The sequence below is a fragment of the Prinia subflava genome, chromosome 1 (genome assembly GCF_021018805.1).
Source record: "Prinia subflava isolate CZ2003 ecotype Zambia chromosome 1, Cam_Psub_1.2, whole genome shotgun sequence".
NCBI classification, from domain to species: domain Eukaryota; kingdom Metazoa; phylum Chordata; class Aves; order Passeriformes; family Cisticolidae; genus Prinia; species Prinia subflava.
In genome coordinates this window covers 56899073-56923134 of record NC_086247.1, presented here as the reverse complement: position 1 = coordinate 56923134, position 24062 = coordinate 56899073, and the positions used below count along the sequence as shown (strand labels likewise).

Below are 24062 nucleotides of genomic sequence, written 5' to 3'. Positions count from 1 at the left end.
ACTCTTCTAGTTCTAATGACAAATGCCTCTGAGACGTTCTATTTGGAACACTAGCTACAAGGTGATTTGAGCCATATCTTATTTCTGCCTCATAGATTTTTCTTTGCCATGGAATATTGTGATTAGGAAACTCTCACACCAGCAATATGCAAGCAAACAGGTTGATAAAAATAAAAGCGACTTTAGAATAGCCACTTGCATCTATGAGCTGATTAAGCACAGAAAAGACCATTGTCATACAAACATTTGAAGTGAAAGACAGGGAGGGAGGGAGAGAAAATGTTTCAATCCATCCTATCTGTTTAAAATAACATTACACCGTCAGCTGTGCTGAAAGCAATATTTTCTCTGTTACACTGTCTGCATTAAAATCTATTGGACCAATTCTCAGTAAAGCAAGTATCAAGTGAAGTCAATGGAGTGTCACCTTGCAGGAGTAGATACAGATCCATATTTCAAAGTTTGTCTTTGCAATCCTTCTAGTAACAACATCGCTTTCCCTCTGAAATTTACCCATTCCCTTTTTAAGCACAAAGGGACGCGTGCCAGCTGTCCCTGTGAAAAGTGCTTGAGCCCAGACAACTCACCTAGCTCTAAATCTGCATGTTCTTTTCCTCACACTAAACAGTGACCAACATGCAAATTCAAAAAATAATAATAAAATAAGCCAAGTCATCTACTCACATTTATTGCACTATTGTAGCTGAGGTTATGTTACTCAAAAGATGCATATTTTCTGCCTAACAGTGTTAACAAATCTAGACTTATGCTTTGTAACGATTCACTGACTTTCACCATAAAATGTACAATATTTTATTAGCAAAGGAAAATAGAATGTCTTTTCAGTTTTAATTTCTTCTAAGTATTTATGTTTTTACAATGAATAAATCAAACAGGTCCAAAATTTAGTTTTCTATGTAAATTATATATGAATTCCCATGTTATATCAGTATAATATACAATATATGATAACTGCATTACTACAGATAGCATAGGAAGAGTTCATTATTGTAAAGCTCTTTTGAAATAAGTTGAGGCCTATGTAAAATAATGATTCATTAAGATGGTTATTAATTTCAAGAACACACTTCCTATTCCCAGAACCTCAACTGTGGTGCTAGCCAAAAGCCTGTATTCTCTGTTTGATATTACTCAATCCCCAGTTGGTATCACTGTAAGGACCCTCCTGAGAGGTCTGGACAGGAAACCCCTGGTAACAAATTACAGATTCCTACCTCCAGAGCTAAATGAATAACCTTGTAAGATGTAACAGCTGAAGTGTGTTATCCCTTCTGGAAACATGAGCTCCTCTGTGGTTTCCAGAGAGGGATGTGACAGCTGAGTTATATTACTTTAATGGATTTTCACTTGTATCTTGATCATTCAGAAATATTCCTCTTCTTAATCATCCAGGCTGTTACAATTTTTTTCATTTTCTTTTTCTATTGCACACATTTATTAGAGCTGGTTTTTCCCACAAAAATATATGAGGAAGGGAATTCCTACAGCAGTCTTTTTTAAGGTGACCCTATGCCCTAGCATCTTCACAAAATATAGCATTGGCAAACTAAGCCAGGCTGTGACTTAGCAAAGTTCAGAGATAATTCAGGCAGTGAAATCACAGTGATAGAGTGTCAAATGTTTTCTTCTGCACTATAAAGGAAAATATTCTCTTTGAACTCAGCAAGGACTTTGTAGGACAGGAGGATTATTTGAACCAATTTTCAGCACACTCTTCTCAAACTGTTCTGTGTGTTGGAGGAAAGCTGCAGATCCCTAGGATGTAAATTGCAAATTGTTTCCCCCAGTCAGATAAAGGACACACACAAGGTTCTCCTTGTATTTATGTGTCTGGTGGTACTTGAGTCCGAGGCAAACACTTAGTCAATAAGAGCAAACATCAATAGCAATAAAAAAGGGTTGTCTTTCCTTTTCCTCAAAGTCAATGGAATCTGTCTCATGTGATTTACTTGCCCCTTTTTGCAGGTAAAATGGTCCCAGGGCTGGAACAATTCTGTTTGATAGGCACATTTTACAACTATTTAAATGGCTGTCAATATCATCATCCATCTTCTGCCATCAGAAAGGTTGTCTTGCTAATATTACCTTGTTTATCACATCCGCACTGACCACATGCACAGAGGGACTATGTTGATATCACCCTAATTTCTCTAATTCAGAAATTGCATGGCAATTTAGTGCCATTAGAACTGATTTAGCATTGCTACGTCTTTCTAGGATCAACTAGTTGGGATAAACAATCAAGATCCACATTATCTACAATGCCCTTTTATGTTTGCCATTTACTCATTACAGACCTGGTTTCTGTAACTTAGCTTTTTTTGCTTTAAGAAAGGATGATTGTCTCATAACAGTGTGGTTGACCAAATGCCAGATGCCATATCCCAGCTTCAGATTTCAGTTTGATTCTTGAAGGAGAGAAACAGAAGAGAATGAAGGACAGTCAGAGCTAACCAATTTCTTTATGATTTGTCAAAAAATACGAATGGTGTTATTCTGTGTCACCTTAGCCTGGCCCTTGTCCCTAGTGACCACTATTCCTTCACACATTTGAATGTCTCAAAAAGAATTCACAAAAGGGAATTTGTTAAGTACAGTCTTGCAGAACTAAATGGACTTTGGTAGTATTTGTGTGCCCTATCCTCTACATCAGCAAGCATTTCACCAGGCTTCTGAGTAGTTCCCTGTGCTAAATTAAAAGCACTGTGTGATATATTTTGAAAAGAAAGTATTAAAAGAACCTAAAAATACACCAAGAATAGGAAAGGGAAGCAAAAGGGCCAATAAAAACAATAAAGTATTTCAAGAGAAGGTGATATTGGAAGGACAGAAGGGGAAAAGGAAATAAGTAGAACAATAGCTGTGTAAAAAAAAAGACTCAAAGCACATATGAATATGATGACTCATAAACTAAACATTGTTAGCAATTCTGTTATATTACATCAGTAATATAACAGAAGTATGTCTTTTCAAATAAGGACCTGACAATATAACTGTCAGTGTCTGTGTTAATCTGGCTTTCCTGTTTCATAACAAACAGATCATACTTGTCACATACAGTCTGATCTTCCAGAAATTTTTAACTTTCGTCATCTTTGACTATGCAATTGTTCAAAACTATTCATAGGGCTGTGTCCCCCTTCTGGAATAAATGTCCATATGTTTTTTTAAAATGTCCCCCATCTTTCATCATACACAGGAATGTGATCAAGTCAGGAATTTTCCTTGATCTGGGACACTGTAATGCCTAATTGCCTGCAATGAATCTCAAATAGTTGTATCTGTTTTGGCCATAGAACTGGAAATAATTTTTTATACGTTTTGAAGGTCAGTAGATCAAAGCCAAATGTATAGCTTGTGATTTCTTTAGCACCTGTCCCAGCTACAAAGTAAAAACAAACAAACAAACAAACAAAACAACAACAATAACAACAACAAAACACAAACCTTGAGCAACTGTGATAGTGATTGTTCAGCATCCTGTCCAGGGCATAAGATTGAATTTTACACTCAGTTTGCAGTGGGAGAAATAGAGACATAAAAATTGCTAGTATAAGATATAGAGAGGATATCAAGTCATGAGTAGATTGCAGTAAAGCTTAAAATCAAACAAAAATTAATCTCATAGTAAACAAAAATATTTCTGTGTGTTTATTTACAGATGATGTAAACTCCCTTTAACTGTGAATTTATTTGATGTTCCTTTCCAACAGCAATAGATGCTGTGGAAGTTTGACAGTGTCCCAAAAAAGGGCTCTAAATAGTTCCAGGGAGCACAACTGAGCCTTGAACTTCAGAAAATGACACATTAGAGCAGGAGGCTCAACCTTAGTAACCAGGCTTACAACATTACACTGGTTAAAGATTATTACTCAGAAAGAAAAGGATTAGAGATTCTTGTTTAAAACAAAAGCTGACGTTGTGCTTTATAGTTGTATATCCCCAAGGAGAGAGGAACAACTTTACCAGCGAACTGCACCGACCAAATGAGCTGAGGTGTTGATGTAGACTGCACCTGCACTCATATATTGTGAAAAAAGTCTACTGAGTCCCTGTCTATGGAGGGGAAAAAAAAAAAGCTTCTTCACAAAGGTCCTCGTTTATTAATGTGTTAAGTCTATGCCTATTGACTTAAACCTGTACAAATACACCAAAATCGGTAGCAATAATGGATGTGCATTTCAATGTCCTATGAAATTTGTGCCTCTCTATCCTCTAAACAGATTTTTTAACAGGTTTTAATTACAAAATAATTTTCTTTTTCTGATTTTTGTTACTGTTGTTTTGTTCATTAGTCTCATCCTTGATATTATTCAATAAAGCAGAGCAATGAGTAACAAGAGTAAATATATGAAAGCTTCCCAAAAGCAGTGTAGAATGTGAAGTCTAGAGCATATATATATATATATGTGTGTGTATATATATATAAACTCTTGTCTGGAAAACAAAACTATTAGAAACAATACAAAGTTTAGTATCACTGACAATCGTGAAAAGCAATTCATTTTGGATAAACTGTATGTTTTTGTACAGTCCTCCCTTGGCTTTTATGTCCTGTAAAAGGTATGTCCAGCAAATGCAATACCAGCAATATAACAATGAGGCTCAACAAGAGTGCATTACCTTTATATTACATTAGACATTACACATGTGCATAGACAGTAGAAAGCAGCAGCATACTGTGCAATTACATTTGTAATTCCAGTTTTCATGGTAGTCATGTGTGTAGCAGGATGCTCTGCCTGGAATGTTGCAAAACAACTCAAACAGTGCCCTGTCTGCAAAGCTATCAGTGGTGAACTGAGAGGGGGTGTCATTTTGCTTTTGGTGTTGAATTATGTTAAAACCAGTTTGACTCATCAATCCCAAAGTTAAACATCCTGACATCAAGGTAAAGACATGGTAAATCGCCCTTTTCAAAAATGCTGAGCTGGTACAGCTGGCCTGAGACATCTGACTGACAGTCAATCACTCTAAACTCTGAAAGTCCAGTCCCACTTTCAAGCAGTAGGTTCTTCTTGGAGTGTGTGCAGAGATTCCTCCCTTGGGTGGGTGGGGATGCCCCTCAACGCTGAGAAAAAGAGATTTGCCCAATATCATTGGTATGGTTGAGTAACATCAATCTCTACTTAATAACTGTTCTTTGCTAGCTTTAATATAGCTGTTTTAATATAGTACACTATATTGGACTATTCTATAACAGCAGGTTTAGCTTCTATATTGTGTGGTAAATAATTCTGATTCTAAATAAGATCTTTTTGCCTAGTCATTTATCATAGTAAGTCATTCCTTTTTATATGAATATATCTCATTTGCCATCCTTGATCCTACAGCACAAAGTTGAACAAAGGTTCAACCACACCTCTGTAATTCCTTAAACCACTGAAAAATTCTGGGCCTAGGATTGAATCCAGTTGCAGCCAGGCTCCTCTCTGAGAAGTTTAGAATGAAGGGGGTCCTTTTTACACCTTGGACTCAGTGGGTCACTTCTCTAATAAACTTTGTCTGAAGCTTCCTTTCCACCCACAACAATGTGATATTATTTGCTGATTTATCTGTGGCAGATATAATTTTTCTGTTGGCAGATACAACTTCCATCCTCATGACTGCTTTGCATGTCAAATCTCAAAAGGAGTTAGTAGAAGTCTTTAGTTTATTGTTGCATATGAGCTGTTGTTTTGCACTTTATTCACTATATACTAAAAATTCACAGTCTGGCAAATATTTGTAAAATATACATACAAAGGATTCAGTTGCAGACTGTATTCTGACACAGTTCAGTGTGGGTTTTTTCTACCTTTTCTTTGAAGTAGTTCATAGTCTAATATAAATTGAAATATCAATACCATGTATGACATTTACCTTGGCCTAGCATGGGATCAAGAAAAAAATAATGAATGGATTTTCTTCCTGTTCAGCAGACTCTAGAGAATGAAGTTCATATTTTTAGTCAAGTTTTTTTGGTGGTTTTTTTTTTTTTTTTTAATACTGATTTTAGTTATTTTTTGAATGGGCTTTTTCCAGTTTTTGCCATGATCCCCTAGATCAAGAAGCAGTAGCTGCTTCCATAGCAGTAGCAGAGCAGTATTCCTGCAGTAAATCACCTCTCCTATGACAAAACACTGAAAGAGCTGGACCTGTTCAGACTGGAGAAGGCTCTGGAGGACCTGATCAATGTGTACAAATACCTGAAAGGAGGGTGCAAAGAGGACAGAGACAGGCTCTTCTCGGTGGTGCCCAGTGGCAGGACTGGAACACACGAGGTCCCTCCGAACACCAGAGAACCCTTTTTCACTGTCAGGGTGACAGAGCACCGGCGCACATTGCCCAGAGGGCTGGTGGAGACCCCCACCTTTCAAAAGATATTCAAAAATATTCAAAAATTTATTCAAAAAGGTATTCAAAAACCATCTGGACATGGCCTTGCATAACCAGCTCTAGGCAACACAGCCTGAGCAGGGGGGTCGGACTAGAACACTCTCTTCCCACCTTGGACACTTCTGTAATCCTGTGTTTCTGTGAAATCTGCTAAGATGGACTGTGTTTCATAAGACATCCAAACCAGCACAACAAACCCAAGGTCTTTTATAGAACCTTTACCTATAGACCTAAATATCCTCGATTGTATACAGCATGAGAAGAAAGACAAGAATTAGGAAAATATTAACTGGATTTTGAGTCACAGTGGAAAAATGCCATATGAAGACAAACAGCAGCTCCATAAATCAGAATAGTAAAATTTATAGTTTAAAAATATTTTTCACCATTCAGGATTTCTTTTTCCAGGCTATTAGTAGTAAATACACATCTGTGGATATTAAGAATGCATTTTATGGCTTTCAAGGGCAAAAATAAAGTTGTACTTACTACAGAAGATTGAAGAATGAAGATTGACAAATCAAGATTATTTACATGAAAATTGCCTACAGCTCAGTGATTTAACTTATAGAAATGTTCTGCATTTAAAATTTTATGCATCTGAAAGTATTTTTTGCTTTGTTTTGTTTAATTACCAGGATGTCAATTCATTAATGATGGAGGATATGTCCTTTTTTTATCCATATCCCTTTATTGACTATACCTAGGAAGTGCTACATTTCAACAACTGCAGTGACCAGTGAGATAAAGTACTTATTTTAAATTATTTACTTAATTTGAAGTTATATAAGTCTCCAGAAAGGCAACCTGTTTAACTGAAAGCTTGCAGCTGCAAGATGACAGGGCACACCCTTCAGTTACACTGAACTGCATCTCTTCCTCCTCAGTACACATTTGGAGGACTTATTCTACTAAGCCTGTGAGGATGGTTTCAGACAGTGTCCCATGGACTAAAGCTGATAAATTGTGAATTAGTTTACCTGGTAATATTTCATTCCTGATCTGTGCTGTGAACCTCTCCCAGCAAAAGTGGAGCTTTTACACTCCCTAGGCAATCTGTCTGCTGCTGAGCCCTCTGAACTCACAGTTTTCTAGGCAACAGGCAGGAAAATTTGTGTGAGTGAAAGAGAACATATTCCCACCTCTAGGTAAGACTAGAAAACACTTTAGCATGTCCACAGGAACTCCCAAGAGATTTCAGTTTTAAAACCAATTAGGAAGTTTGGCTTCTGGGGAGACTGGGGGAAGCAGTGGAACATGCAAGCAGAAAATCACAGCTTTTAGATTCTCATCAGAACTACAGAGGCATACGGCTGCAAGTTCGTGGTGTGTATTAGACTATGTTATGAATAAAAATGGCATGCCCTTAAGACATATCTGCAATTGAGCACGCTGCTTAACAATTTTTAATTCTGTTAATATCTGCAGTTGCTAGATAGATTTTTCTTACTACTCTGTGGACGGAGGGGTTTTTCAGTCTGTCTGCTATTCGCGTCCAGCCTACCTTGCCGTGTGCAGCCAGACGGAGCCGGCAGTGCCCGGTCTGGAACCGTGTGGGAAGGGAAGGCTCCGGAGCGCGCCGCGCGCCCCCGCGGGCCCGCCAGTTCCCGGCAGTGCGCAGCGCCCTCCTGTGGCCGGCCCCGGAACTGCAGGGACTCGCGGCGGGAAGGGGGAAATCCACACCATCCTCAAACGTCGGCAGTTTTCAAACCTCTGCTTTCCCCAGCATTAAAGAAGCATTAACACAAGAATAAAGCGCCAAAGTCGTCAAAACTAATTGTGGGTTGTTTTTCTGTTGTTGGTTTTGTTTTTTTTTTTATGACATATTAGTACAAAACACAAACTGGCAGGTTATCCAAACCCTGCCGAGATACTGCTTTGTTGTGTTGCACTAATCACTCTTCTTGGTACATCTGATTACCAGCCACAGCAGATGACAGAAACTGTTTCAGAGCTGTTGTTTCTCATAACAAGAGAAGGGCTTTTACTAAGAAATAATATATGGGACATGCTATTACAGGGGAAAGTTATCAGGAAAAAGCTTCGTGCTCTGATCTACATCAGCAGGGCAAGACTACCTTCAAGGGGGCACAGGAAAGGCAAGGGCAAATTGTCTGGAGGCTGCAGCCATGCAGCTGCTCAGGGAGTGCTCAGGTTATGTGGCTCCTCAGAGGCTCCTTTTTGGCCTTAATTTGCTGTGCAACAGAGAGAGCAGATTCAGTCACAGCCCTGCATAATTACTTGAATTAATGAGACAGTCTCACAACTTAAAAATGCACAAATACACAAAAGAGATGCGTATTTCAAGGTAATATATCCATTTAAATCAAATCCTGTTAAGAATCTACTTACGGGGCACCTGCAGACCCCCTGGCAGGGAAGGAGAGGGTGTAGTCAAGACACATCACATCCTCATCTGTGCAGGCACCTCTAGAAATCAGCCTCGGCTAGTGACTTCTTTAAAGAAGATCAAGCAAAATCCACTCCAGTTTTCAATATTCTCACACTACCCATCCTCCTCCTTTTACTCTGGTGAGAGCAGCTTATTTCTGGTCTGGCTGTATTTAGATCTAACATGTTTGGTGGCACTAGTGATGAACTCTGAAGGGGTCCAGTTCCAATAACCACACTGTCTGTCTGCCTCGATGCAGACACGAGCAAAACAGCAAACAAAAATATACTCGCGTTTTCAAAAGGAGTCAGATCTCTCTGCCAAAAGAAACAAACAAAGAATACCACCTTAATTCATCTTTGGGTGCACAGGATTTTACAGAAAAATACCAAACAAACAAACACAAAAAGTAAAATTTTTTAAAAAATTAAACAAAAACCCTGAGCAGACTGCCTGAGAAAGCTCCACTGAGCCCCTTTTCTTCATGTTTTGCTGGTCCAAGCTCTCTGTCTCCTCTTCTGCCTCTGCTTTTACTATTCACACTTTACCCTTTATTACTGGTGAAACCACTAGTGCCAGCAGAATTCAGGCATCCCCCATCAGCCCACCTCCATTGAAACAAGAGTTTCTGCATGTAAGTCAGGAGAACCTTGTGAGATTTGTCCATTGCCACACCCACGGAGGTGACCAGAACTTATCAAACTGCATTGATCTGAAGAGTGCTGCTTCATGCAGAGCATCATGCAATCTTCCTAGAGGTTGTGTGGGGTGGAATACCAGTAGCACCAAAGTCAGACACAATCTCGAGTTGTTTTCAATACTTAAGTTTTATAGAAAAGATAAAATGCCTGTTTGAAAAAGTAAATTTCTCCATCATCATTCCTCACTTTGTGCTAACATTTATTACACATATAAACCAGTGCAGTATTCTCAAAAACCTACAAATTTTACATAGTGTCATGCTGTCTTTGAATAATTTAGAGCACTAGTTTGTCTGAAGGCTTACAATAAAGACAAGTTTATGAAACTTTGTATTTACTCTGCTGTTACAGGACACAGAGGAAATATTCCAGTTATAATTGCTAAAATGTAAGAGAAAATGCTTCCAAACAATCAATCTGCATAATACGTTTACCTTTTTATCATATACATACCTGATTCCACAAACATTTTGCAATCTTTTTTTTTTTTTAGTATGATGTATACTTTTAAAGGTAAAAGTAATACTTTATGTGAATTAACAAAGTTGTGAAGCCCACTATATCACAATTCCCAAAACTGAAGAAGCAACCTGAAATCACTTTATATACTTTGCTTTCTAGAACATATTTTTAGATTTATTTAAATGCAAAAATGAGGAGTCTATCTCTCTAAATGTGACTTTCAATTTCGGTACATCTTATATAATTCTTGCTAATTTATACCTCTCCTGGCATCTTTAAAAAATGGTCATAATTAAGCTGAGTGCAAATACAAGTCCAGTTGTGTTAAATTCATTATGAGGAAGTATTTGTAATCTTTATTGTGTGATTTTCCCTTACATTATTTCTTTCTCTCAAAAGATGCTCGAAGGGGACTTTCCTGTTGCAGTTTTCTCTGGAGACTTCTGCAGCTGTGTATGGTGAGTTTATTCACCAAATGACTAAAAATGTTAAACATAACACAGCATGACAAAGATAGCAATCTCTTAGACTATCTAACTTATAACTAAAATTACACAGTTTTAGTTGATAAGCATCCATGTTGATTGCCACAGCTGGTAAAGAGGTATGAATGTCCACTTCTCCTGTAAAGTCTGAAAATGTCAGAGGAAATAGAAAATACTAGTTTATCTCTCCAGGCAGACTTCATCAGAAATTACACAGACTGGTTAACTATGGATGTTGGTTTGCTTAAGTATTGAGTATTTTCAAAGAGAAATTAAAAGCAGTCCAGAAAGTCTTCAAGAAGTCAGATACAAAAGCCATTGACCACTAGAAACTGATTGAGAGCGGGAAAAACTATCAAAGACATCTCTGTTTTCCTCTAACCACTACAAATGCTATCTGAACAATGCATATTGTACATATATGTTCATAGCTCATTAAAAAAAAGAAAAAGAAAAAAAAAAACACCTTCCTTTTCATTCATTTTTTCAGAACTGGTATTTGCAGCAGTGATAGATTCTCTAACAAAGAAAAGAGACCACTCCAGAAGGATATTTCAGTCTGCTTCTCACTGCTAGTCAATAGATTTACAGAAAAAATCATATTCATTTTAATTGCAACTTTCTTACTGAAACTGTACATAAGTGACTGAGCTCTGAGACAGTGTGGAAGATCTCAAAAGATTCTTGATAAGACACTTTATGGAGCTGCAGTCCCTGCTTCTTGCCTTCACTCTCCCATGAAAACTCACATCCTGTGCTGCAAGTCAGTGAAACCAGATGAGTTCTTGTATGCTCTGGCTTGGGACCAATTTGTATTTAAACTTATCACAGTGATAAGATAATTGGTTTTATTTCTGCTTTATATTACAGTAAAACAGAGTCAAAGAACATTTTGGATTTTTTTTCCAATCTGATGCCAAACAAGTTCAAAATCTGACTGGCAATTACTTTTCTGGAACATAAGTAAAGAAAGAAACAGGAAGGTTTCAAGCTTTGTTGTAAATCTTTAAGTGAATTTATTTGCAATATAATATGTGCTTAAAAATCTTGCTCTAACTAAACCATTTTTTTATTCCCACTACTGGCTTAACTCCTGCAGAATGAGCTGCTTTGCACAGGCGAGCTCTCATGTCTGAACAGAAACTCAACCTCAGATCTGAAAAGTCATATAGAAGAGTATAATAACCCAGCAACATTTCAAGGGAGGTGGGAAATCCAAAAAATTCATAATACTTGAAGAGAAATTATTGCCAGATCTGGCTGTATCTGATAATATTCTGTGTCAGCACAGTAGCACATGCACATGTATTTCCAGAGGTCTAGTGCATGAGATGGAATCCTGCTTCTTTTCTAAATACTGTCCTTTCCAAGGACATAGGCTATATTTCACTCATCACATAAAAGAGTTATGATACATAAAAATGGAGAGGTTTGTTCGTGGAGTTTTTTCACATCTGTTTATTGGAGGTTTGTACAATAAAGGTGCTGTTAAATGTGTCATTTTTGTGGGCTGAAGTATACAATTTTATGCTCCATTTTAGATTGTTAGCAAAAACCAAACATTTCTGGCATTAGTAAAATAAAGACTTTCTAAACAGAGAAACATGAATAGATTGTCCCAGAATACCCTAGAAATAAGAGAAGATTGTTGTTTTAATACTGTTGAGCACTGAGAGCATGGTTGGAGTCTCAAGATTTTCACAGAAACCTCTGCCATTACACTAAGCAGTCAGAAGTAAAATGTGTCATCTGTCACTTCTGTTTTCTCTCATTGTTCCCAAAACCCAACAAAAATCTAGCCAAAATTATGAATTGCCTAAACTTATAAGAGTTTAAAAGTAACAAAACAAGTGTAGCCTGAGAATGCACAGTGTGTGGCGGGGAAGGGACAGATGGTTTATCTTCAGGCTTGGGAGGCTCCCCACCAATAAACTGGATCTGTTATCACTTTCTCATGGGCATGTCAAGAGTACGGTGTCTTTAAATATCTTCAGCATATGCAAGCAGAAGAGATGATGTAAAATAAACACAGTAGATTATGCTTTGCAAGTTAGCTATACCTGAATTCCAGTGATGATCCCAGCAGGATTTCACTCCTGCATGGAGTTTGGTGCACCTGTCACCATGCAGTCAAAGCTCAAGAGTTTCCTTTTCCATCCCACCATACATGGAGTGACAATTCAGAAAGCTCTGTTCAAAGGAACTTTTTGTCTGCCAGGATTTTTTTTTTTTTTTAAGAGAGAGAATTATGGTTGAGAGAAAAAAAAATTATTATGGTCAATTCAAAATCCCTCCTCTCATGGCAGGTAGTTATTTTCTTTTAAAATGCTCTTTTTCCTACTGTTTCTTATCAGGCCAATTGTGTAAAAGAGTTTTACTTCTGGTCTATTGTAGTTGGTATTTGTTGTCAGTCTAGATGCACTGGATAAATTCCCAGAGATCATCTGTGGCTTTCCAAACAGAAATACAACAAATAGTGCCATTTGCTTTCTGCTTCCTTCTTCCACAGCTGTGAAAATTACATTTTCCTGGAACATTGTTGTACAAATTCTGAACTCAGCATGACTTCCAAGGTCCTCGTATGTATAGTTTAGTTCAGTGGGTTTACAAATAGGAGATCCAGATGGGTGCTATACTATATTCTTAGAAATTACTAAAAAAGTGTAAAGGAAAATTAAAAAAAAATTGACTAGACCATTTGAGACAAAATTGTTTCTACATATTTTACAGGACTATTTGCTGTTAGATTTTAATGGCATGTCAATCAGAAGTCACAGAAATGCTATTGCTGACAGTAAAGTCCTTGTACTTTTGGCACATTGCAGCACACTTCTCCACCAGATCACAACCTGAGTACATATTCATAAGACAGACCTCTTAGTTCTGACAACTGTTTTGATATGCCTTTTCTCATGATAACAAGTGAAAAATGTTTTCGTCACTCCGGTTAAGGGAAGTATCTTGGTTTAGATGTTGAATCAGGTAGTAGTTTGATTCAAATGTCATTTTATCTTCAAATCAATTTCAAGTCAAACAGTGATTAAATGCTTTCACTATGTACTCTCTTTTTCCAGAAAATAAATATTCTTCCTTCCTGTTAGAAGAGCAGCTCCCTTCAGCATCTTCAGAATCAACCTGGTGAGAAAATAATATAACACCCTTTTTCCTTCACAGCTTGCTTGGGTATTTTAGGTGTGATGCTCAAGTTGCTTACGATTGTGACTGCTTTCAATGTGTAGTGTCCTGTACCACCACTGCTATTTAAATTACATCTCATTTGCTGTCGATTTGAACATTCACACTGATGATTCAGACATCCATCTGAACCTCCTTCAGGAAGGAGAAAATCACAAGTGAGCACAATTGCACAGAGCAGCGTTACAAAGAAATCAATCACAGATGCATGCAAAGGTGGATCGCTGCCTGCGACACTCATAGCAGCATGTAATAGCACATAAGAAATGGTGCTTAAAGTCATTTCAAGCGCTACATTTAATGGCATTTGCCATAATACATTTCATCTGAAACTTCAGAGCATGGTGCTGCTGTACTGACTGCACTTTAACCACTAAAGTCAAATGTCAGCTCTTCGTCTGCAATCAAAGCAATGACTATGACATGCCAGGCTGAGCTAGTTTCACCCAGATGATGATAGGACACAATTTTTAGTGTTCATTGAGGATAATCCCACTAGATATTTCTTGCTATTCCTTCGAGACTCACTATTCTACTAATTTTGAAGTGAGCATTTGTTATTTTCAACAGACTGATGATGTATTTAAGACAAATATTCACTGTGGTACTTGGTGCTTATTTGGCTTCAACATATGAAACAGCATTCATATGAGTAAGCTAATTCTTCCAAATCTGAATTCATTAATTTTTTTAATCACAAGTTTTCTCCATGAGTCACCCGTTTCCTAATTTTGATAATTCGTTTTATATTATGGTATTTTTATTTCACTGAAAGAATACCAGATAATTTTTACAGATTCCTTGTCTTCCCAGACATTGTAGCAACTTGCCTCTGTGAGGAAAAACTGTGATGAGGCAAATAAAAATACTCACACTTAGCACCAAGTCTGAAGTTTTAAACCTCTCACAGAGGACTGAAATCATTATTGGTGTACAGTGAGAAGCATTCACAATGAAGTGAGAGAAGAAAATGCAGTTTAAAGTGCTGGAAAATAGGTCACCTTCACTGCACAACATAAAGGACCTACAATGCAAAAAAAGTTTCTGAGAGTTCAACCCCCTGTTGTACAAAAAGAGATGACACCATAAAGAAAGAGAGTACATCTGAAAGCCAGAAACACACTGTCTGTCCTGCAGAACAGATGGAAAGGACGTTGCTTATCACTTCCACCTGATCCAGTTTATAGGTGGTCTGAGCTGGCACCACTAAAGCATAACTTAGGCACTACTGAAGCAGAACTCCAAAGTGCACGGTACTTTTGTCACAAGGTAGTATCTTTACTAAAGGAAATAAAATATTTGTAGCCTTTTCAGGTGGAGGGAAAATAGATGTTTCTCAATCTCATGTCCAATTCCTTCTTAAAAACAGTAACTCTTTCCAAATAATTTTGAAAATGTTTAGTTCATTTTCAGATTGTGTTAACTGAGTGCCTTTTCCTAATAAGAAAAATATTGAAGTATAAATACTAATTTCAACCTTTCTTCCATCTCATGCATTAATACAGGCAAATTCAACTCTTTGTCGCCCAGAACATGAGAAAACTGAAGAATACATGAAATTTCTGCATCAACAAACTGTTACATTTAACAATGAAATTAGCAAGGATTTTTCCACCAACAACTTTTAGCTGTAATGACTAACTTTTTTGGAGAACTCTATTCAACAAAATTAGTAGTGCCTTCTCTAAACAACTGAAATTGTTGTGTGTCCGAGACCCATGTAATCTCTTTTCCCGCAGAATGCATCTCTACCTCTATTTTGTTCAATTAAAGTGTTTCCTTTAATCTCCTTGCTCTGGCACTAGGAATGTTAACTGTCTGCTCTTTGACTGCTTTGCCATAAATAATTCAATTAATTTAACAAACTCATGATTTTCACATTACTCTCCAAATTTCTTATAATACTGTATCTTGGCATCATAAAATGTATGTATCCCTAAAATTAAAGAAGTATTACAAGATAGCTGGAGCAGCTGAAATGCTCGCCACCGTCTGAGAAGTAGTAAATGGACTGTTGCACCTAAGTTCACTTCTAAGATATACAGACTCTCATTTGAGAAATCTTTTTTCCTTTCATCCCCATTTTTGAAAATATATGCATTGATTAGATACTTTTCATAAGATATTGACATTTCATTGGGATTATACTTACATCATTCATCACACTGTACCACAGGTGATGTGCTGTTAAATACTGATTTTGTAGGTGTCTTAATGTGGGAAGATGGGTGTCTGTCAGGGAAAGCTGGAGCTTCCCTTGGAATGGAGAATGTAAACCCCCTCCCTTCAAATTATTATAATTTTGCAATTAAGGGCTTTCAGGCAAAGATTTGGGAATAGGAATAAGAGTTCTTTACTAGGAATAATAAAATACAAATGTAGTAAAGCAAACAAACAAACCCTAGAAACACTGACAGAGTCAGAATACAATCTGGCACCCTAGTCAGGGTGTTGGGAATAGTCCAAGTCCTCCTGGAGTGACAGATGTGGTTCTGTTGGAGTAGAAATGATCCTGTAGAAGTGTCCAGTGGTGGCAAGATGGGTCCAGTCTTTCTCTGAGAATCCAGTGGAAAACAGGCTGCCTTGGTGTTTCTCATTCTCAGGTTTTATCCAGGTAGGAATGCTTGGCTCCTCCCACTGGGTGGAGTATTTCACAATGCGAGATGTAATTGTATCAGTCATGTGGTGAGCCTTAATGGCCCATTAACAGCAGATATCCCCCTGGAGGGAGGATGGGTCCTGGAAGAGATCCATCTCTCCAACAGGTTTTAACAGCTGGCCCATTAACAGAAGGCACCCGCCTCCTCCCCCCTGGACTTATGAGGAATATGTTATACAAAAGAAAAAAAAAAAAACACCTCCCCAACCAGTTTCAACAGATGGAAAATAGAATAAACATTTTTGGTTACATATTTCAACCCAAGACAGTAGGTACCATAAAATACAGTTTAAAATGCACTACAAGGATACCAACTGTCTACTTTTCAAGAATATAACCTTAATAAATCAGTGCATTGTAATTTTAATGTTCTTACTAATATGAATGTTTTCTGTCATGTAACTGTAGTGGTTTGAAAATGGCTTGGTTTTTGGTTTATATTCATTATTACGTGCTTATGCATATGTCCGAACTCCTGCTCCTTAATTTTGCAGTTTAAATTACTCTTGTACACAGAAGTTAAGAGATTTTTATATAAACATTTCCAAAATATATGTGGTTTCTGTACCTTCAAAACAACCATTGCCACAGGCCTCAATATAAATGATAAATACTTTAGCACAACAAATATAAAACTGGATAATAGATAGTCTTTAGAACTATACCATAAACTTATGCCTATTTTGAAAAGTTCTCCTTAACCCCAAATACCAATAAGGAACTCGGATTTTTTCTAATAACAGTTATTTTTTTAAAGCTCTACTACCATATTCTACTTCAGCAAAGGTTAGCAGAAGTTGGAAATCCCCCTGGGTACAAAGCAGTCATTCCCAAGCAGATTGTGGGAGCACTACTGTGTCAAGGCTCACAGCAGCATCCAAAACTCAGTTGCTCCCCTACAACATTTCTGCAGATTTTCTGTGTAGTGGTTAAAATAATAGGGCTCCAAGATTTGCAAGTATGTTATTTTGCAGTAATAGTTGGTTTTGGTTTGGTGTTTGTTTTTTTTTTTTTTAAACAAAAAAACAAAAAAACAAACAAAAAAAAACCCAAAAAACAAAAACAAAACTACCTAGAATTTAAAAAAATTCATTTTTTATCAGTATTTCCTGATATTTTATGCCATTTTGAAGTCTTGTTGACCCTGGAAAGTCCTACTCTTTCAGAAGATTAATACAGATTGCAGCAAAGCTGACTGTTTCTGAACCACATGGAATTATTTTTACCACATACAAAACAAGCAGATTTTTCAAGTATCACCAGTCAAATTACCAATGAATTTTTCTACACTGTTCAATAAAGACTGTTTAACAGAGACTTTATGAAATGTTTAATATTACATGGAGTCTTTTATACAGATTTTTTTCACTAAACTGATATTCAGCTTTATCCATCTCAGGACAACTCTGTAAAAACTTTTGTAATTAGAATGGAAGAAAGGAGGAAGCTTAACATTTTGTGTATCACCGTCTATATTTAACACTTAAAAATTTCTGTAGATATATTGATGTAAAGACAATCAGAACTTTATGAATACAGGAAGTACCAATACTATGATTAAGAGAGAAACTGGTACAGTAGAAAAGTTGATTTAGCTGAAGCAATACAGGGTAAATGTTGAACAGTAACCTCAGCTTTTAATTAGGTGATAAGACAGACAAGGTCAGGTTCAAGGTCAGGTTGGAGAGGTGCTGTAATCATCCTGATCTAATTGAAGATGTCCCTTCTTATCGCAGGGGGGGTTGGACTAGATGAGCTTTAAAGATCCCTTTCAACCTAGCCATGCTATGATTCTATTTACAATATGATGTATATCCAACAGCAATTTGGACTAGTCCCATTATGAATCTGATAAAGAACTGCATCATCCTGCCCAGATATGAAATGAAATTCGATATTTTATGGGGTTTGGTGCTTTCTACTGCATTACATTTGGGGCTTTTTGTTTTATAATTTATCATTTTAACAGATTAGAAATCAATCAATCAAAATTGTTAAAATACGACTTGTGGGTAAGGTTCCCTGTAAATGTTTAATTAAGGTCTCTTTCCTTACACCTCTTATGTCCTGTGATGCTGAGGGCTATTCCTGAGCCTATCACTAGTATACTTCCTGAGTGATAATCGTTAAGTATCTTTTTTCATTTCCATTTTCATTACTGATATCTTGAAATAAGAAGAGAGGTTTATTGCACAAATAAGTTAACAGGTCTTGTGTTGGTGTCAGGAGAAAGGAGACAGTGGAAAAATGCTGAGGCTCACTGCAAGACCCTTTAAAAAAAACTAAAGAGCAGGGGTTTGAAGGGAGGGCAGGATTGTCATCTATACCACTGAGACAGCACGTTGATGTTACACATATATTGGTACTTCAGCCCTGATGGGCTTCTCAGCTTACAGCTGCTGTGCTCAAATGGGAACACAAATGGGTCTCAGGTCAGATATGTGACAATGACTAAAAGATCTCAGCTTCACAGTGTCCCAAACAAAACTGGTATGATCTCACTGCTGCTCATAACTAGCCTCTTTTTGGCAATAAAGCCAACTAGTTTACTATAATTCATAGAAAACACAACCAACCTGGATGTGCGATTGGTTGGTGCAATTAATTTTATAATGTAATTCAAGTCCACACCAGCCCAAATTTAAGATACCAGAGAGATACTCACCCCTTCCTTTCTCTTTGTACCAATAGGAGAACTTCAGCAGTACCAAGAAGCCAGTCCTGTATTTTAGATAAAGAGAAGCTGATATTTGTGGAAACATAGCCTGCTGCTGTTAAAAGTATAGGAAAATCAAGGATTTGGTGGAAGAGAGGAAGCTTGCTTTGAAAATACATGCCTGAGACCATGATGATTTAACCGTTCAGGAGACTGAAGCTCCCTTATTTCCCCCTTGTGAAGCTACAGAAAAAACAAAGTTATAAGAGATCAGGCTCAAAAAAATCACCCTGGAAAGCAGAAGCCACCTCCTGGAAATGTCATTTCTTTTCACATGTGTACACAGCTCAAGAACAGTGTGGGGATACTGAACTCTGTGAGAAACATGATATTCTAACATTATCCTAACATAGTTCCTTGCAAGCAGCTGGTTTTCCTCCTTGAACCCAAATAGTTCTATACAAGTTACTGAAATTAAATGTGTACATCGTTATCCATTCATTAACCTTCATTGCTGCTGCTGGAAGTATTAATGCCACATTTCCGTTAGTAACTGGTGTGTTTCCTTCCATGTGTTTATATTCACAAAAAAACTGGAATTAGCCTTTAATTTTTCACGAAGAACTAAAGAGGATAATTGGATTTTATTAAAATAAATCACTCACAGCTTTTAATGCAAGTATATGAGTAGCATCAAAGGCACTGAAAAGCTTCTGAAAGAAATAATAATAAAACAGTGGGTCAGTCTCACAAGTTTAACTGGCAACCATTCCCCAGCCAGAGGGCCTGTTCTATTAAAACATGGCAAATACATAGCAGAAAAAGAATAAAGAGAATTTCAAAGAGGCGATGGCCAGATCAACACCACAAGAATTTACTGAGTTTGATAAAGAAATGAGACATCAAGGGTGGAGGGACTACAGAGTTGCCTTTCCTCTGTAATTATCAGAGAGGGTAAAATGTGCTACAGGGGGATACAAACCATGGCAGCTTGCAGGCAGGGTAGTGCTGTAGTTGCAGTTTCAGACCCAGAGTTACGATATCATAATATCCCAATAGGGTGAACAAAAACTCTACCAAAAAAAAAAAAAAAATTAAAGGAAGGATAAAAGAGGTAAAACTTCAGAAAGCTGCAGGTGAAGACCAAGCCACCAGAGAGGTGTTAAACTTTTGTGATGATGAGCTCATCATTTGAGATTCACAAATATAAGTCGATGCCAGCTGACATTTACTGGTATTTACATGCTTTACTGAGCTTTCTGATCTCAAACTCCAAAATTTGATTCTTTCACTCACTTCATGTCTTTCATCTTTTCTTATTTTTAATTCATTTCTCCTCTCTAATGATTCACATTCTACCAGTAACCATTCCGTTCTATAAACCTGCATTTCAAAAATACATATAGATCAGTACTTGAGGGGGAAAAAAAGGAGACATTACAGGGGAAATATTAATGATCAGAACTTAACAAAAAATGCAACAAGATATAGGAAAACATTAATTAAAATTACAAAAATACTTGATATATCAACACCATTAACTAAATACTAATAGCTAGTTTCTTTACTCTTGCCTATCCTCAAACCAGGTAAAGCATTTGTGTTGATATAGAGCTTCATAAATATGCTGACCATTTAGTACATCTTTAACTCTCTTAAACTAAAAGAGTGGAATGAATTATTTTGTCACTGGTATACTAATGCTCACTAAACTCATACTATTCTATAGAATCAGGTACCAGAAAATTTTCCAAGACTTCAGAAGATAGACTTTGGTTTTAGATTGCTTGAAGATCACAGAATCCGAACAGAGGATGTGGAAAAGTTTTCATTGCAAGACCACTTGGTGATCTTTGAACAATCATTGTGACTGAGAAAGGTGTCTAAGGACAGAAAGAAAGAAAATAACACTCCCATTTTCAAGAAGGACAATAAAATGGACCCAGAGAATAGACCCTGAGCCTTGGAACCTGATGAAGTAATACTGTAAGCCACATGAACAAGAAACTCATCAAGAGTCCTTTTTATATGGTACCATCATTGGAAAATGCTACTTGACCAATCTACTGATCACCTTCTACCATGAAATGACTGGCTTAGCAAATGAGGAGACAGCAGAGGATACTGAATGTTTTGATTTCAGAAAGGCTTTTTACACTGTCACCCATAAGATTCTAGGAGAGAAACTGATGAGGTATTCACCAGACGGACAGACAGACAGCACTGGATGGAAAACCAACTGAATGGAGAGGACCAGAGAGGGGGTGGTTGGTGACCCATAACACAAACCCTAGTTGGAGGGCAATAACTACCAGTGTATCCCAGAGGCTGATACTGCCTCCAATCCTGTTCAATTAATGTCCTAAACAATGGGGCAGAGTGCAACCTCAGTAATAACCTTGAAGAACTGCATTAGGACTAACAAGTCTGACAGGAGGTAGAGATTAGATAGTGAGCAATGAGAGAGACTGAAAACTGTCTGAGCTTTTGAGCTCTATGGGTTGGGATCACAAACACAAAATCCAGCTGGGGGCTACTTACTAGTTGTGTGCTCCGAGGATTGGTGCTGGGCCAGGCCTATGTAACTCCTTCATTAATGACTTGGGTGATGGAACAGCACAGATGATACTCAGCCAAGAGGAGTGGCTGATACACCATCTTGCCATTCAGGGGGACCTCAACAAGGTGGCAAAATGCTATTACAGGAAATTGATTACGTTCAACAAACTCCAAAATTCTGCACTTGAGTAGGAGTAGCCTCATGCACAGGATAGCTGGGAGGTGACCAGCTGCAAAGAAACTTTGCTGCTGGGTCCTTCCTGACCATGAGGCTCACTATGAGTGAACAGGAGGCTAGAAATAGCATTGGGTCTGTTAGAAAAAGCCTTTCCCACAGATCAGGGAAGGCACTGATGAGCCCACATTGGGAATGGTGGATCAACTGTTGGGCTCCTCAGTACAGAGGAGGCATGGAAATACTGGAGAGAGCTCAGTCAAGGGCCACAAAAACAACTAAGAGATGTCTCCATCATTCTTACCCACATATATATATACTCATGATGGAAGAGAGGAAGAGGAAGTCAGACTCCTTTTACTGATGCTCACTGACAGGAAAAATGCCAATGGACACCAATTCAGAGAGGAAATTCCATTTAAATAGAAGAAAATTCTTTTTCACCATGACTGTTCTGGAATACAGGTTGGTCAGAGAAGTTGTGGAGTCTCCATGCTTGGAGATATTCAAAATACAAACAGATAAAATCCTTAGCAATTAGCTCTAGGAAATGCTGCTTTTAGTGGGAACGTTTGGCTAGACCATGCCCAAAATTCCCTTCCGGCCTCAGTGGTGCAGTGATTCAAAGTATAAACACCACATACCAGTATATCAGAACTAGAACTAGAACATATGACTTAAAGCACGAAGAGATGAAGTTGATTTCTACATTGCATCTACTGTATAGTAGTTACAAAATATTTGCCTTGATAAATGATTTTAAATCTTGGGATCACATTTTTATACTGGGTTAAAACCACTTTAATTTTAGCCCACCAATACTGATTTTCAATTTTCAGTTTCTTTTGGACTTCAGAAGCAGAGTACTTTTTGCTTATTTCAGACTTGCTCAGGTGGGTATACACCAATATTACCAGAGAACTTGATGAAAATAAAGAAATAGTCCTGTGGCTAAAAAAGATTGTGTGGGGTTTTTTTTTTAAAAAAAAAACCTTATAAGCTTGCCCTGCAGTTAAACTGCTATAGCAAACAGTAGTAGTCCATTCACATCTATTATAAGAGCAGTATCACCTGCAGTTTTATTGACTGCCAGAAAACGGGTCCCATTTTGCGAAACAATAAAAATCAAATTTAGTGTAAAATCTCCCAAGGTTGTAGCCTGTAACCTTATAATATCAGAAATGACAGCAGCAAGCCTTTTCTTTCCCTGCTTTTTTCAGCTCAGACTCCAAAAGAAACCAGAGATTACATTCCAGAGCAGGGAGTCCTGCAGACATAGACATATTACCATGCAGTGGCACAACAAAGGTACCTGGAAATGTTTTCAGTTTGTTTCTTTTCTTACAGGTCTACACTTGTAGCCGATACAGAAAGGCACAGCCTGTTAGTCTAACACTCACAGGTAAATTTTAAGGACTAAACAAAATATAAAGCGTTACCAACATGGTGTAATTTCACTTTTCTTAGTTTTTAATGTTTCCCTACTTGTGTTCACACAAATTATGCAAATACAGTGAAAGAATATATGGGAAGTACAACTGAACTCTTCAAGTACAAGGTCAGTGTATTGGATTTGCATGGCAATATAGCCCCTCATAAGAGGGGCTAGGAGAGGGTCTTTTGTGAGAATTGGCCAGGAGTTTCCCCCATGTCCAACAGACCCACTGCCACTCAGGTACCTCAGGGGCTGAGTATTTCACCCCAAAGTACTCAGTAGCTCCATTCATTTCAATTTGCCATTTCACATGCATGTTGAAGTTAGATAAAAGTTCCCCAAAACAGATAAAACATGTAGTAATACAGATTATTAGACACACATAAAAGGAACTCCACAAAACAGAAAATTGAATGCTTCATGGAAGAAGAAGAGTTACATTTGAAAACAATGGACCATATTTACATTGGTGACATATTGCTCTATCTTTTCAAGAGACAGAGATTCTTATCTGTAATGGAAAGGTTATTTTACAAAAAGGAAAGCCAACTCAGAATCAAATATTTGTCAAAAAGTGAAATATCAGTGTGAGGTGCACATATAGATTTGGAGTAGTCTTTACAGACTTCACACTGCTGATTGCAAGACTGGAATTTGTACCTGAAGATATACACACAAAATATTATAAGCTTCTGCAATTAAACTTTTATTTTCCATCAGTCCTGACACAAACAAATGGAGAAGGACTGCATGGGAACAAAAATTCAGACTACCCATCTACTCCTTACCTGCCTTTCTTCAGCAATTTTTTTGGGAAAAGAATAAACCAACTTTTCCCTCACTTAGTACAGTGTTGGACTCTTAATCCAAAAACTTCAGGATGGAGTAAAAGTTTGTGTCTGAAGTAACAATTTAAATATGGATCATATGCCTAAACATGCAGC

General features: G+C 37.4%; 1 long non-coding RNA gene across 1 annotated transcript in view; it reads right to left on the bottom strand.

Annotated features, from left to right (window-relative positions):
- The window catches only part of LOC134562409 (uncharacterized), a 35184-nt gene extending 25556 nt beyond the window's left edge, over positions 1-9628 (bottom strand). The window contains exon 1 of the long non-coding RNA XR_010083160.1: positions 8752-9628. This is a non-coding gene — a long non-coding RNA (uncharacterized LOC134562409). The remainder of the gene's footprint in view (positions 1-8751) is intronic.
- Positions 9629-24062: the final 14434 nt, after the last annotated feature.